The 17171-nt window shown below is 40.1% G+C and overlaps 1 long non-coding RNA gene and 1 pseudogene across 1 annotated transcript in view; both read left to right on the forward strand.

Moving 5' to 3' along the window:
* The window catches only part of LOC134470337 (uncharacterized), a 53567-nt gene that overhangs the window by 465 nt on the left and 35931 nt on the right, over window positions 1-17171 (forward strand). The window lies entirely within an intron of this gene.
* Window positions 61-6357, forward strand: LOC111755827 (nuclear receptor coactivator 4-like; annotated as a pseudogene).

Raw genomic sequence — 17171 nt, forward strand, 5'->3', positions numbered from 1 at the left:
TCAGGGAATCAGTGACCATAACTAGTGCGTAGACTCGTAGGGGAGACTGATGTTCAACATATGGACACGTGGAAAGGGTAGAGTTTAATAACAGTGCTAAGAAGGTGTGTCATTTATAAGAACCTGTCTTAGTTTTGGGTTTGGGGGAAGATATTTTTGAGAAATGTTTTGTGTGGTTCAAATAAGAGATAAAAGAGATTAGAAGGTGATGTGTGGAAGAAAGGTTGTAAAGAGCTTTGCCACACAAATGAATTTGGACTTAAAACTCACTTCTATTAGCATATTTAGGTGTAATACATCCAAAAGTGGTCTCTAGAAATACCGAGATTCATTATAGCACATCATCTTTTTCACTTAAAACTGAACTCATTATCTTCAATAAAGAAGTTCCCTCTTCTGTGATGTTTTGTTTCTACCTGTAAAGTATCTGAGATCCAGCTGAAATGCTTCTCTGCCTCCTCAAATGATCATCAAGTTCTGCCAGTATTGCATATATATATAATTTAAAATATATATATATATTTAAAAAGACAAAATTAACACAAATTTTAAGATCTCATTTTGGCTTTTATTAGAATTTGTAGTGCTGGGCCGTGTCTAATTCCATAAAATACAACATGTGTTCACATGAGCTGAAAAGATTAGGCAGAAAAAATAAGATGGAGAAAGGAGAGCAGGAAAACCACAATTTAAAAGATATGTCTTTCCCACTTTTTTTGGGATCAACTCAGGGATGCTGTGGCACTCAGTTATATCCCCAGCCGTTTTTATTTTTTATTTTGAGACAGGTCTTGCTTAGTTGCTAAGTTGCCCAAGTGGGACTTCAATTTCTGATCCTCCTGCCTTAGGGTCCCTCAGTACTGGTAAAATATTACTGTTAAGGAAAACTGCAGCTTCAAACCCAGGGTTACAATGTCTTTTTTCCCTTTCCAGAAAACTCCAAAAATTCCAAAAGAGCATTAAAGATACAATAAAAATGTAAATCTCTATTCTCTTTATTTCCTTATAGGTAAGGCCCATGTTTTTCACATGTAAATTGAGCCTCATTTTTCATCTAATGTTATCTATAGATTCATAAATCTCACAGATTTTTACCCTCAAGAAAATAGTACTATTAAGTGGGTACCATATTTATAAACTTCTAACACGCAAAAATTTACATTCTAACCTAATCCATTAAGGGTAACTTGAGAGACACTAGGAACATACAGTCTCAACTGTCTGAAGGACACCTCCAAGACCACATAAGAACCCTCAACCCCATACAATATGCACCTCCAGGAGCATCCATACTCCCTTCTGAGTGTCCACTGCTTTCTGATTAATACATCTATTAATGCCTCTCACTGACACATCTTAAAAATTCTTTTTTTCTGTGACAGAAGTTTGAAAACTTACCATTTAGTCTGTGGGTGGGGTGAGTTGAGATCCCCATCTCTTTTGGGGACCTCCTTGAGCCCTATCTTTTTATAGACAATAAGGGGATTAAGAAAGCAGGAATAGGAAAAGAAAATAGATTCCTTGTTTCAAAGTTACTTTCATTACAGGATTAAAATAGGGGGACTTCATTATCATGCTGTCTCAGGTATAGTGGGCTCCTGATCAGTTAATATGAATCTCGTTTTTGGAAAACTGTTCCATTTCAAAGTATAGTTTGATTATGTGGCACTTGACAGGAATGACTCCACTGTGGTTTAGTGTGATCTGTTGGTCTAGCACAAACACTCAATCCAAAACTACAGCCTCCCACTGTATTCAATTTTCACTGAATACATGAGTCAATATAATTATCACAACCTACATTTAAACCGTTACCATCTCTTGCTACAACTGTTGCCCCATCTTTCTGATTGGTCTTCTTCCTTTTAGGGTTCTGTTCTCCAAATCAGTCTTTCATCCCTAAGAATCTTAACTGATACGCAAATCTGCTCCTAAAACCCTTCAAGTCTTCCTTTGGAATGAAATCCAACTTCACTTGTCCCTGTTCACCATGTTTATTTTATTTCTAGCTAATCTCATGTTATTATTTATATTTCAACAACACCAAACTTGCTGTTCGGCTGGGGATCTAGCTCAGCAGCACAAGTACCTGCCTGACAAGCGCAAGGACCTGAGTTTGATCCCCAGTACCAAAAAAAAAATTGCTGTTCATTCTGTACATACCTATTTGTTTCTCTTTCCTTTAATCACGCTGTCCCCTCTGTCTAAAATGCCCCCCACCCCACGCTTCTTTCATGTACTGTGGTAGAGACTGCTAGCTATTTGCCAAAGTCCTCTTGCCCTTTGTGAAGCAGTGAGGTACAGTCCAGTGCATGGCTGTCCAACTCTACCACATTTCTGTTTAATGTGCAACTACAAGTGCCAGCAGAATGTGAGCAGAAGGCTCCATGGGCCTGAAGACATTGGATGTCCTTCCTCTGTGTTTTCTTTCTCCTCAGCTGGATCTTGGACATGACTGTGATACGGTCTCAGTTATGCAGATGATAACAAAGTTGTACAGAACCACTGACCCATAAAAGGAAGGAGACTGTTCCTCAGTGTTATATGGAGCACAGCCTCCTGCCAACCTAGAATGCTTTCTTATGTTAGGTGAGGGGAAATAATGAATTTTTGTTTACATTAGCTGAGTCTCCTAGAAGTAATGCCATGTGCTTTTTTTAAATGCCTTTTTGATGGTCATATACAGTATTAAGGAGTTTCAGAGTAAAAAATGTTTTGCTTTTGGTTATAAGGAATGAACCCAAGGCCTTTAGATTGAACTATATCCCTAAACCTTTTAAATTTTTTTCTTTTGATATAGGGTCTCACTAAGTCACTAAAATTGGTTAGGCTGGACTCAAACTTGGGATCCTGCTTCCTGAGGCTCCCAGAGTGCTGGGATTACAGACCTGTGCCACCAATCCCAGTTCATATTTAGTTTTTACCTCTAATGATAGTCTATTGGAATGCATCCTCTTTGCCAATAGAAGTGTCATATAGTACTTGGTTATGGTGGCATACACCTGGATCCCAGAACTTAGAGACTGAAGTAAGGAGATTGGGAGTTCACAGTCAGTCTGGGCTGCATAGCAAGATCCTATGTCAAAAATGAAAAATATCACATAATATTACTGGAATTTAACAAAGACTTCTTTTATAGTACTCATGATTGAACCTGGGTAACACACATTCCCAGTCCTTTTGAATGTTTCTTTTTTAAAAAAATTTTAGTAAGTTATCTCCAAATTGCCCAGACTTGCAATTATCACACCTCAACGTCCCATTTGGTCTATGGGTGGGGTGAGTAGGTAGGATCATAGGTATGCACCACCACAACCAAATAACAAAGACTGTTTGTCAAAAAATCTTTTGTAATAGTTGCATACAGCTGCATACACAGTCACCTGAAGGCCTTTGGAGCCCTGAGGTATGTCTGTATGAACAGTTGGCCCTCAGCTATCAGCTTAAAGTAGAAACTCATCTGGAACCCTTCATCCACTCTTCCTTTTCTCTCTGTCTCTGTCTCTCTGTCTCTGTCTCTGTCTCTCTCTCTCTCTCTCTCTCTCTGTCTCTCTGTCTCTGTCTCTCTCTCTCTCTCTCTCTCTCTCTCTCTCTCTCTCGCTCTCATTTTGTTTTGTTTCTTTTTGGTACTGGAGATTGGACTCAAGGTCTTTGCACTGAGCTATATCTGTAGCACCCATTTTTATTTTTGAGATAGGGTCTGTTCTTGCTTAATCACTGAAGCTGTACCCCCTGGGCTTTGCCATCCCCTAGGAATTACAGGCATGCCCCCACCATTCTTGGATTTTTTTTTTAAAAGTGGGAACCAGCAGGGTGGCTCCAGATGGACAGCCATCTGCGCCAGAACTCCATGGCCCCCGCTACTCTGGGAGCAGCAACACCTGGCCTGATTTAAGGCCGACTTTCTAATTTTTGAACCATTTTGCCACAGCCCTGCTGGCACTGAAGCTGCCAGTGACAGAAGAAAGAAAGAAAGGAGCCAAAGAGTGTCTCCAGAAGCAGCAAGCAGGATAAACACTGCTCAGGACCAGAGCAGCTTTGCCAGCAACAGAAAATCCCTTTTGAGATGCAGTGAGGCATGGAGGGATAAAGAGCCTGCAGAATGGCAAATTAAAAAGCTTGGCAGAGGCAAAAGCATAAATTACAGCTGCATATGCCATCACCTGAAGGCCTTTGGAGCCCTGAGGTGTGGCTGTATGAGCAGTTGGACCTCAACCATCAGCTTAAAGTAGAGACTTCATCAGCAGCTCTAGGAGTTACTGGACCAGTTCAGTTGTCCTTATAAATCAACTGGAATATACCCAAAACAAAGACCTAGCCAGTCAAATGTCTGCGTGCCTAGAGGGGTTGAGCAGTTTGACCTGTAAGTCTAAAGATTCAACTCTCCTGCTATTTGAAGTCCACACAACTGCTCTGCCCCAGACCATCAAGACCTCCCTCAGACTGTTCAAATTCCTGAGCCCTGGATGGCTCATGCTAGTTCAGCAAACATTGGATCCTTCTTAGAGAACAGAGGTTACATCCCCATGCCAGAGCAAGACTTCAGCCTGAGCCTGCAGTATCTTCAGTAATGTCCGTGGCAACCTAATGGTCTTAGAAAACTGGCTATTCAGGAGTCAGCTACTAGAAGTTCCTATAAAACCAAGTTCCCTGAAGCAAAACAGCCATTGTACCACCAATTCCTCCTCTGTTGAAGTTGATCATCTAGAGCTTCTCCATTCAAGATGAGATGGGCCTGTTTGATTGGCTGGCAACTTCTCAGGAACTCCACAAGTTGGAGAAGCCTGAGAGCAGCAGCCAGGAAGCCAGTGAAAAGTTTTAAGTTCCAGGAGCCTGAAAGAGTGAATAATTGGCCTGTTCCTGCTGTCAGGGCAACTAGGCCAGAAATGTGGAAATTGAGATCTGGGCAATATGAAGTGCCTGAGTGACCACTTGAAGACCACTCTCTGCCCCCAGCATGATACTGGGGACTGGCTTGTCCAGAACCATCAGGATCCATACAAAGTAGGTGAAATGTGACCAGCCAACGAACCCTACACAAGCTTTGCAGTGCACGTGTGTGTGTGTGTGTGTGTGTGTGTGTGTGTAATGAGAATTATGAGAAGGAAGCTCTGGGTCAGTGGCTTCCAAAGAAAGAAGGAAAGGATAAAAATGGAATGCTGGTGGAACCCAAAGCTGAGCCTGACACACACAGAGTCCCTCAGCAGGTGGCTCTGTCCTTCCAGAAAAAAGTAACAGAAAAAGGTAATGCACCAAAGGGAGCCAGTCCTGGAATCGATGATTCCTTCCATGTCCTAAGAAACGGTTCCTTGTCAGAGTGGTTCATCAGGTCCCCATGCAAAGAAGGAAGTCTCAGCAAGTGGGAGCCTCAGCAAGTGGCAAGTACTACTGAGGACAGGACTGGCAAACAGAAGTTTAGGCCTTCCTGGTGTTCCTTCAACACCACTGACTTGGTCTTTCTGGGAAAGAAGGTGGGAAGCCTCATGCAGTCCTCTGAAGATGTGGCCCCTTTGAAAGACAGCCCAGAGAATATTTCTTAATTCACCCCTACAAGGGGAACAAAACTTTTCCCCCACCTGATAGGCCTCCCCAAAGTCTGTGATTTCTTTGCCTATAGACAGCTGAATAGTGCTTACGGCCAGTAGTCCTTTCCAGGCTCTTGCTGTCCCATGTAAAGAATCAGACAGGCCAGTTGATGGATGTGAAAGTTTAAGATTTATTTGGGACAAAAGAAGAAGAAAAAGACGTGTTCAAGAAGAAAAGTGCTCTGAAAAAAAAAAAAAAGATACATCCTGCATGTGAGATGGGTACTGCAAAAACAAGAGGACTGTGGTTGCAAATTCCATGGGTACTGTCTTTCATTTCTTCTGTCATCAAGTCCAGATTGTCGTATCAAGGACCTGCTTGATCTCATGTCAGAAGTGAAGACTGCATTCTCTGATTGGTTTCAGGACTTAAAAGCTGCTTTGCATAGATGTCCTGAACTTCTGTGATTGACAAGCCACACCCAGTTACCCAGCCCCTTTGGCACACTCCCAATTACCTGCCTCAAAGTGATTATACAGAACTGCTCCCCGAATAGGAAGAAATGGACTACAAGAGTCCAGAGTATGTCATGTCTGTGAGTTGTGGCTGCCTACTCATTGTGTTTCCATATCTGGGCAATCAGTTTAGCTCTGTTCCTGCCTGAGTTTCAACTAACCAAGAGAAGTCATCAAATTAAGAGCCACTTTGATCAAGAACTGTTGTACTGAGACTGTTGTATTGAGGTGATCCAGCTCTTTCTTATGGAAGTATTCATTATACACACACACACACACACACACACACACACACACACACACACACACACTAGAAGTGCAGCATCTGGAGAGACGAATCTCTTCCAGTCTTCCATAACTCCTTAGATTGGGTTGTTAAGAAAACACTAGTTTCAAAAGTGAGGTGTTTCTATAATCCACATGTGTTGATGTATGCTGAAGCTAGCAAAATTCCCTAACATTTTGTTTTGTTTGTTTTTGTTTTTTGATACAGGGTCTTGCTATAGTTCAGGCTGGGCTTGAACTCATGATGGTCTTCCTGCCTCAGCCTCCTCCATTACAAACATGCGTCATTATGCCTAGCATCTCTAACCTTTTGAGTGCCTGTTAGATGCATTTGTTGCTGTGGATTTTCTTTAGTTAGAGGTCTGAAATGATAGTTCTGTTCAATTAATACACAGCATATTGTACACAAAATTAACCTTGCCAATATAGCAGTATTTCATCTTACCAAAATGTGTATTAATAATGTTGGCTATTTTAGACATTAATTACTAAACATGTCAGCTCTGTACTACTTTTTTTCCTCATTTGAAAGAAAGCAATTTCAAGTTTTGCCATTATCCCTTTCTCTGTTACTAAAATATCCGGTGTACCCCTGGAGGCAAGACTGTGTCCTGTTTCAAAAACATTTTCAGGTCAGCCCCAGCCTCTTTTCCACTGTTCTGTAGACCTACAGTCTTTAAAGAGCTCCAGTTGAAAATGTAGTACTGTTCTTTACAGAAGGCCTTTTCCAGTCCTTCTCTTAGTCTGGGAACTTTATATTTGTAATCCCATGGAAAAGTTACTGGAGCTCTAGCAAGTTAATTCCAATCTACCACTTCCAGTATAGCCCATGGTGAGAATAAAGACACTAAGGCATATTTATAGTTGTGAGGAACCAAGGAGGTCCTAAGTCCAGCTAGGATGATGAATAACTGGAGTGACTGTGTGTGGTGGGAAGTAGGAGAGTGCTGTGCACTGGGCTAGGTAAGAGGCTTGAAATCACCTCTGCAATATGCAGAGAGAAGGATATGCAGAAAGTAATCTGCATAACATAATTCAAGGCAGTATCTAACATTTTGAGGTTGGTACCTCAGCTCTGATGTGTAATTTTTTTATGCCCTGGGAGGTGATAGTCTCCTATCTTGAGGCTCTGATCCCAGTTGACAGTGTGGAACATGGCTCTACGTACAGCTCAGCTCACACATGTTTTTTGGGAGCTACAGGATGGGGTAACACTGACCTGTCATCTTGTTTCAAAGACTACACGTCAGCATCTGGCTAGATGAATTTGCATTGCTTACCGCCAATTGAAAGGATAAGGAAAAGTCCAGCCAGCTCTGTACATATCAATACATGGGTTTAGGGCCAAATTTAGCTAAAATGGAAATAATCGCACCTCTTTCAAGGAGAGTCGTCCAGGTGATCCTCTGCAGTATTTGAACTATTCACTACCCTTGGGATTTCTGGTGCATCCTATGTAAGTGGGAGCCACACTTAATTAACACCTGGTGCTTTTGACCAGGGAAGAAGTCAATGCCCTATTGGCAAGCTCAGTATTCCTGTGCCTTCAAAAGTACAATGCAGTGACATTTTAGAGGATAGGCAATTTTTGACACTTGTGCATTGGGGTTGTTACTGAAGCTTTGTGAAAACTATTGATGTTTTTTCAATATCCTTAAAGTTGTGTTTAAAATTTCTCTATAGGAAACAAATGGAATTTATGAAGTTTTAAAATTCTCTGGAGAGCTTAGCTGCCTTCCAGGCTTCAAAAGTTTTAAGCTTCTTAACTACCTGCATTATTGGAAATATTTTTAAGGAAATAACAAACTCACAGTGACATTGTCATACAATTTCTTTAGAATCCTCTTAACCATAGCTGAAAAAAGCTTCTCATTATTTTTTAATTCTCTCTAGATACTACCAAGAGCTGTAATAAACGTGCTGGGTAAAAACAACTTGAGGAACATTTCCAGTATCTTAGGTTTCAGGAAACTCAGTAGTTTCTTTAAATCTCACATGCCATATTTTGCATCATCAAAATGTAATTGACATTAATGAACATGTAAAATATTCTTTTGCCCTGGTGCATTTTATGACTCCTTCAATTAAAAGCATAATAGCCAACAAAATTGAGAATTAACATTCTAATTTCCAGTTGTCCTTGAACTTTAGAACATAGCATATAAATTAAAAATCATATATATTTCAATGGAGGTAGTAAATTGTTTCAAGTTTTGACTTAACTTGGAATTCTGATAGATAACACAATATAAATTTTTATACTATATTTATTGTGTTTTCCAAGAATGCTAATACTAAGCTATTAATAATATCATGAAATTTGTTTTTTAATATTTATAGGCAGATGTGTTTTTTTATTTGGTGTTGAACATAATCCAAAGTAGAGATGTTATTACCCACTTCAAGAAAATTAGGAAGACCTTATCTGAAGTCAGCATTTGATAATTTGATTGATCTATCAGCTTTTGATCTCTCCTTCCTTTATTTTTTATTTTTTTATTTTTTGGTACTGGAGAACGAATTCACAACCTTGCACTTGCACCGCTGAGCTACATCCTCGACCCTTCTTCCTTTATTTTTATTTTACTTTTTAAAATATTAATTAATTAATTAATTAATTTTAATTTAGAGGCAATGTATGCAGCCCAGACAGCCAAAACTCAAAATTCTCCTGCCTTAGCCTCTTGAGTACCTGGGATTACTTATAAGTATGAGATACATTGCCCAGATATATTGCCCGTTATATTTTTAGCTGCTACAGAGTTCCCACTCCACACACATGAATATACAAGGGTAGGTAAAAAAGGGCTTTTTAAATAAAGTTTAAGACAGACGAAGTTAAACAACAGCTGGAATTTGATTAACAGAATCTTTTTGCTTTGTGAGATATTTTCCTTTTTGTTTCTTTTGTTTTCTATACTGAGAATCAAACCCAGACATGTTCTACCACTGAGTCACACCCTCACTGTCAGCACTAGTTACTTTACTCTTAATATTTTTATTGTGTATTACCTGACAAGTTTTACATTTTATTAATATATGTTTGCAGTACATAATGATTACACTCATTGTAGGGGGATTGGTACCCATAAATAATACCACATTTTTTCTCTCCCTTACCTTCCACCCCCATTTTTTGAAATTTATCTTTCTAGCATCAGATTAATTTATTTTTAATAAGTCCTTATTAATTTAATTATCATAAACACAGACTAATGGATAAAAAGCCATATAAAATACATGAGAATTATACTAAATCAAGGTACACGTTCAGATACATTGGGCATGCTGGCTTATAATACTCTCTAACTCACTCTCTCCTTTTTTCCTACTTCCTATTTTTATTCCTATTCCTGTTTCCTATTTTCTGTTTCCCACTTTATTTGTATATTGGGTTTCTCATGTAAGAGAAACTATGGGATATTTAAGTTTGTGTGTCTGATTTACCTCACTTAACAAGGTGCATCTATTTTCCTGCAAATGATTCATTTATCCTTCTATATGGCAGAGTAGTACTCCATTGTGTATACATACCTCATTGTCTTTATCCATTTACCTGCTAAGGGACATATAGGCCACTTCCAAGACCTACCTATTATGAATAGTGTCACTATAAACATAGTATGCATTTATTACCATAATATGATGTTAACTCTTTCAAGGAGATACGTAGAGGGGGAATAGATGGGTCAAATGGGATTTCTATTTTTAGTCTTTTGAGGAATCTCCATACTGACTTATGTAGTGATTGTACCAGTTTACATTTCCACCACCAACAAAGAAGGATTTCTTTCTGGAGTGAGTGGAACCTCAGTGCAGACATTCTTTATTTAACAACTGAGTCAAATTCTTGTGACTAGATTGTTAAATGAACTGGTGACTAAATGAGGATTTTTATATAGTATATACATTACAATATTCATAAAATGGAATATTTGTATTGTTTTAATTAGCATTTCTCTAATGGCCAACAATACTGAACATTTTTTTCATGTATCTATGGACCATTTGTACTTCTTCATCTGAGAAGTGTCTGTTCATTTCAGACCCATTTCTTCACTGAGTCTTTAAATTTGGGATCTAATTTTTAAAGTTCTTTACATATTCTAGATATTAGTCCATTGTGTGAGAAATAGCTGGCAAAATTTTTTCTGAGCTTCTCTCTTCATTCTGTAGTAGTTTTCTTTGTTGTATAGAAGTTTTTAATTTGATGTGGTCCCATTGTTGATTCTCAGTACAGTATTATTTCTTATGCAACTGGGGTTCTCTTTAGAGAGTCTTACATATTTTGTCTTCAGGTAGATTGTTTCTGTTTTAGTATTTTGATGATCTATTTTGATTTTAATTTAGTGTATGGTGCGAGATATGGGTCGAGGTTCAATCTTCAGTATGTGGATAGCTAGTTTTCCTAGCACCAAATGATGCTAACGAAGGTCTTTCTTTCAGCATAAGTATTTGACCCTTTTGTCAAAGCTAAGGTAGCTGAATGTGCACCCAATATTCTGTTCAATTGATCCACAAGCCTGGTGTGGGTTTGGTTTGGTTTTGGTTTGTTTGTTTTTGTTAGTACCATCCTGGATTTAGCACTGTGCTTTGTAGTAAGTATAACATGAAGTCTAGGATTGTGATATCCCCTGTCTTGCCCTTGTTGCCTAGCATTGCCTTTGCTATTCTAGATCTCTTCTGGTTTCATGTGAATTTTAAGGTTTCTCTAGTTCTGTGAAGGATGCTATTGGTATTTTCATTGGGATTGTGTTAAATATATGCAATAATTTTGGAAGTATGGTCATTTTGACCATATTGGCTCTCCTTATCCAGGAACAAGAGATATCTTTCCATTTTCTGAGGTCCTTTTTCTTCAGAATACTGTAGTTTTTATCATAGAGGTCTTTTACTTCCTTGCTTAGGTCAATTCCTTATGACTGCGTATTTCGTATGCTATTGTTAAAAGTATAATTTTCCTAATTTCTCTCTTGGTAACCTTATTACTGGCTTACAGGAATGCTATTGAGTTTTGAGTATTATCTTCGTATCCTAGTAGGGTACTGAATTTGGCTATTAGTTCTAGGAAACTTCTGGTGGAGTTTTGGGGGAGTCTATATAATACATATGTTCTCTGCAAATACTTACAATTTAATTTCTTTTTTCCTATGCATATATCTAATCACTCTGGGAAATGTTTCAAGAATTATATTGATCAAAAGTGGTTACAGTGGACATCCCTTGTCTTGTTCCTGATTTTACAGGAATGCTTTCAGCTTCTCTCCATTTCGTATGACATTGGCATTGGTTTATCATAGATGGTTTTTACCAGATTGAGATAAAGACCTTCTATTCCTGTAGTGGAAACTTGATTTATGAATTTAATTTAATTTATAATTTTGGGGGAAGATGGCTGCATTTGAGTTTGTGTGGGAAAGATGGCAATGGTCATGTTTGTTACTCAATGTAGAGTTTGTGAATGGAAGCAAAATTTTGATGAATGCTTTTGTTGTGAATTGAATTGTTTGCAAACAGAAACATTCAAGAATCAAAGCATTTCTGTATTTTCTACATGGTTTTTGTTATGAATGAATGTTGGATTTTGTTAAGTGCTTCTTCTTAGTTTGTTGAGATCATGTGATTTTTGTCCTTGATTCTGTTTATGTAATGTATTACATTTATTGATTTGCATATATTGAACCATCCGTACATCCCTAGAATGAATTCTACTTGGTCATAATGTATGATCTTTTTGATGATTTTCTGAATTCTGTTTGTAGTATCTTACTAAAGATTTTTGTATCTATGTTCATTACAGAAATTGCACTGTAGTTCTCTTTTCTGGCTGGATCTTTTTCTGGTTTTGGAATCAAGGTAATGCTAGCTTCTAGGAATGACTTTGGGAGTACTCCTTTGCTTTCAACTTTATTAAGGAGTTTCAGGAGTACTAGCATTAGATCTTCTCTAAAGCTTTTGTAGAATTTAGGAGTGAATCTGTTGAAACCTGGATTTATTTTTCTTCCTGGTGCCAGGGATTGAACTCATGACCTCACGCTTGCCAGGCAGGTGCTTACGCTAATGAGCTAAATCTCCGGCCCAACCTGGTCTGTCTTAGTTGATAGTTTTTAAAATTACTTGTTCAGTTTCATTCACTGATATTGAATTACCTCAGATTTTTATATCTTCTTGGTTCAGCTCGTATATATCTTTATCTATTTCTTCTAAATTTTACATTTTATAAGAGTATAGGTTCTCAAAGCAGTTACTGAAGATCTTGATTTTGGGAGACTTCATTGTGATTTCACATTTTTCATTTCTAATCACATGGATTTAGGTCTTTTCTTTTCCTTATTTTGGTAAGATTGGCCAAGGATTTTCCTACTCTTTATTCATTCTTTTTAAAAATTAATTTTACTGGTATATTTTAGGTACACATAATAATCACATTCATCATAGGTAATTTGTACCTGTATATAATATATCTTGATTCTTTTTTCCCTACTCCCTACTCCCTTCCCCTTCTTTCAATTCCTCTTCCCCTCCTTATTTGCAAAAGCTTTCTTTCCATTTCTCTTCATCAATTAGTTCTATTTTTTGGTCTCAATTTTATTAGTTTGTGCTCTGTTATTATAATTTTATTTCTAACAGTAGCTTTGGATTTGAATTGTTCTTGCTTTTCTAGGACCTTGGGGTATAACACTAGGTTATTTATATGGGTTTTCTGTGTTTTTCTTTTGTGAAAAGTCATTGATGTAAAGTTCCCTCTTTATAATGCTTTCATTATATTCAGTAGGTTCCAGGATGTCATACTGATATTACCACTTGATGGAAGGAACTGTCTAATTTCTTCCTTGACTTCTGTGACCCATTGATTATTCAAGACAGTATTATTTAATTTCTGTGTGTTTGCATAGTTTCTGTGGTTTCTTCTGCAACTGATTTGTAGTTTCATTGCACTACAATCTGATAATATACATGGATAATTTTGATGCTTTTGCAATTACTTAAGCTTGCTTTAAGTGCTAGTATATGATCTATTTTAGAGAAAGACTCATGTGCTGCTGAGAATTTGTGTTCTACTGTTGTTGAATGCAATACTCTGTAGATATCTGTTGTTTGAAGCTTGGTTTAACTGTGATATTTCTTTATGACTTTTTGTGTATTTAATTTGTCTAATTGTGATGCAGGTATTGAGATGCCTGGTTACAATTTTATTGGTATTTATCTGATTTTTCATGTTAATTGATGCTTCTTTTTTGATGAAGCTGGGCATGCTGGTTATGTTGGTTACTTTTTTCTCATTACTGACTCAAAATACCCAAAACCCAAAATTAAGGAAGGAAAGGTTTATTTAGCTCACAATTTGTAGAGCTTTCAGTCTGTAATTAGTTGACTGAAAGGTAAGGTGGCATGGCAGAGGGAAAACCATTCGTGGTGGCAGAAGATAGCAAAATCAACAAGAGTAAAAAGGGAGGAGCAACAAAGACTGTGTCCCTTAAAATGTGTGTAGGCCACACCCACTTGGGTGTAGCCCTCACTCCCATATCCCAGCATTGAACCATGAATCATTCAAAACTCTAAAAGCTTGCCCCCATGACTGTATGAAGCTTTGGGGACATCCAGACTCAAACCATAACACTGGTATTTGATACCTGTATGTTTATAATTGTTACCTCTTCTTGTTGAATTGTTACCTTAACAATACATGTTTTAGATACTTTTCTCTCATTGTTGAGACATAATACTTGATGCCAAAGTAAAGTAGGGGAAGGTTTATTTCTTACAGTTTGGGGGTTTCAGTCCATCCTCAACTACCTCAAGGCAGGATGGCATGGGGGAGGGCAGCCATTCATGGCCACCACAAATGGCAAGACTGAACAGAGTAAAAGAAAAAACATGCCTTCTTCCTGCCCTTATACTCTATGCCAGTTTCACCCCTTCGAGTGTGCAGCACTCACACCACCAATCCCAGTGCCAGACTACAAACCAATCACGAACCCCAGACTCAGTCACGATCATGATTGTATGAGGCTGTGGCAGGGCGGGGGGGGGGGGGGATTCCAAACACAAACCATAATGGTACATAATGATGTTCTTTAGGTGTTCTGATCAGTTTTGGGTTGAAACCACTTTGTCTTAAATTAGAATAGCCTCTCCTACTTTTTTCCCCCCAGTGCATGGAATACTGCTTTCCATGCTTTGATTTTTAATCTGTGGGTTTTGTTTTGAATTAGCTGTATATACTGCATATTGTTGGGTTTTGCTTTTTGCTCCATTCTGCCAATTTGTGTCTTTTGATTGGGGAATTGAGACCATTCATATTTAACAGACAAGTATTGTAACAGATAAGTATTGATTTATTCCTGCCATTGCATTGTTTTCCTGTTGCTTTCTCCTTTTCCCCTTTTATTTAGCTGCTCATCCCACCAACTGTTTTCATTTTTCTGAGCTATTTGCATTGTTATATTCATTGTGTCTTTCTAGAACATCCATGAGACTTTTTTGTAATGCTGATTTGGTGATCATGAATTTCTTGAGATGCTCCTTTGTGGAGGTACTAGCCAGAGGGATATACAGAGAAAAGGGAATTTTGGAGCCACATGTATAAAACTGCTCAGCATAGAGAATGGAAAGCATGGTTAGAGATACAATTCAAGGGATGCAGTCACAGCTGCTGAGAACTGGACATAGCAGAACCCAGGAAGATGCAAACCAAGGCAATTTGCCTACTCTCTGGGTAAGTGCCTCCCTCCAGCATGAGCCAGAAAGAGATTTAGTAGGCAGCTACTGAGAATCAGTCATAGTGGAATCCAGGCAGCTGCAAAGAAGGCAACTCGCCTGCCCTCTTGGTAAACAGCAACTCCAGCATGAGCCAGGAGGAGACCCAGTCAGCATCTGTTGAGAAACAGCCATAGTGGAACCCAGGGGGCTGCAGAGGAGGGCAATTTCCAGCGTAAGCCAGGAAGAGATCCAGGTGGCAGCTGCTGAGAACCAGCCATGGTAGAAGCCAGGCAGTTGCAGAAAAAGGCAATTCTCCCACCCTCTTGGTAAGCAACTCCAAACAGTGTGAGCCAGGAAGAGATCAAGTCAACAGATGTTGTGAATCTTCCATGATGAAACATAGTGGCTGTAGAAGAATGCAACTCCCCTGCCATCTCGGTAAGTGCTACCTTCTGGCAAGAGCCAGGAGGACATCCAGTCGGCACCTGCTGAGAACTGGCCATGGAGAAACCTAGGTGGCAGCAGAAGGAGGCAACTTGCCTGACCTCTTGGTAATTGTGTCCCTGCGGTGTGAGCCAGGAGGATATTCAGTTGGCAGCTGCAGAGAACTGGGCATGGTGGAAACCAGATGGCTGCAGAAGAAGGCAACTCGCTCGCCCTCTTGGTACAAGCCTCCCTCTGGCGTGAGCGAGGAGGATATCCAGTTGGCAGCTGTTGAGAACCGGCCATGGCAAAAGTCATGTGGGTGCAGAAGAAGGCAACATGCATGCCTACTTGATGAGTGCTTCCCTCCAGTGTGAGCCAAAAGGAGATCTAGTTGACAGCTGCTGAGAACTGGCCACGATGGAGCCCAGGCAGCTGCAGAAGAAGGCACCCTCTTTTTTGGTAAGTACTTCCATCCCACACGAGCCAGAAGAAGATCGAGGTGACAGCTACAGAGAATAGGCCAATGTGGAACCCAAGTGGCTGCAGAAGAAGACAACTTGCCCGGCCTCTTGGTACAAGCCTCCCTCTGGCACGAGGCAGGAGGAGATCCAGCTGGCATCTGCTGAGAACCGGCTATGGTGGAAGCCTGGTGGCTAGAGAAGCAGGAACTCGCCTCCCCTCTTTGTAAATGCCTCCTTTCAACTCAAGCCAGGAGGAGATCCAGTTGGGATCCCTCGGGCACCAGCCATAGTGGAACCTAGGAGTCTACAGAAGGCAACTCGCCCACCTTCTTGGTAAGAGACATCCTCTGGTGTGAGCCAGGAGGAGATCCAAGCAGGAGCTGCCTTGAGCTGATCATAGTGAAACTCAGGCAGCTGTAAGAGAAAGCAACTTGCCTGCCCTTTTGGTAAGTTCCTCCTTCTGGGGCAACTCAGGAGGAGATCCATGCGGCAGATCCTCAGAACTGTCCTTTCTGTAGGCAGCTGCAGAAGAAGGCAACATGCCCCCATCTTGGTAAGTTCCTCCCTCTGGTGTAAGAGAGGAGGAGATCCATGCAGCAGCTGCTGAGAACTGGCCATGGTGGAACCCAGGCAATTGCTGAAGAAGGCAATTCACCTGACTTCTTGGTGAGTGCCTCCCTCCAGTGTGAGCCAACAGGAGATCACTTTGATAACTGCTAAGAACTGGCCATGGTGGAGCCCAAGCGGCAGCAGAAGGCTACTCACCAGGCCCTTGGTAAGTGCCTCCTTTTGGTGCAAGCCTTGAGGAGATCCCATAGGCAACTGCAGAGAAACGGCTATGGTGGCACCCAGACGGCTTCAGAAAAAGGCAATTCATCTACTCTCTTGGTAAGTACTTCCCTCTGGCATAATCCAGTTGGCTGCTGCTGAGAAATGGCCATGGGGGAATCTCAGGCAGCTTCAGAAGAAGGAAACTAACCAGCTCTCAAGGTAAGTGCCTATATCCAGTGCGAGCCAGGAGGAGATCCAGGGGATAGCTGCTGAGAACTGGCCATGGTGGAAATCCGGTGGCTTTAGAAAAAGGCAACTTGCCCCATCTGCTGGTAAGTGACTCACTCTGGTTTAAGCCAGGAGGAAATCCATGTGGCAGCTGCTAAGGACCGGCCATGGTGGAATCTAGGCAACTGCCTAAGAAGGCAACTCCCACGATCTCTTGGTGAGCACCTCACTCCACTGTGAGCCAAAAGGAGATCCC

The sequence above is a fragment of the Cavia porcellus genome, unplaced genomic scaffold, assembly GCF_034190915.1.
Source record: "Cavia porcellus strain 051 isolate PalLab524CR breed Dunkin Hartley unplaced genomic scaffold, mCavPor4.1 scaffold_7, whole genome shotgun sequence".
NCBI classification, from domain to species: domain Eukaryota; kingdom Metazoa; phylum Chordata; class Mammalia; order Rodentia; family Caviidae; genus Cavia; species Cavia porcellus.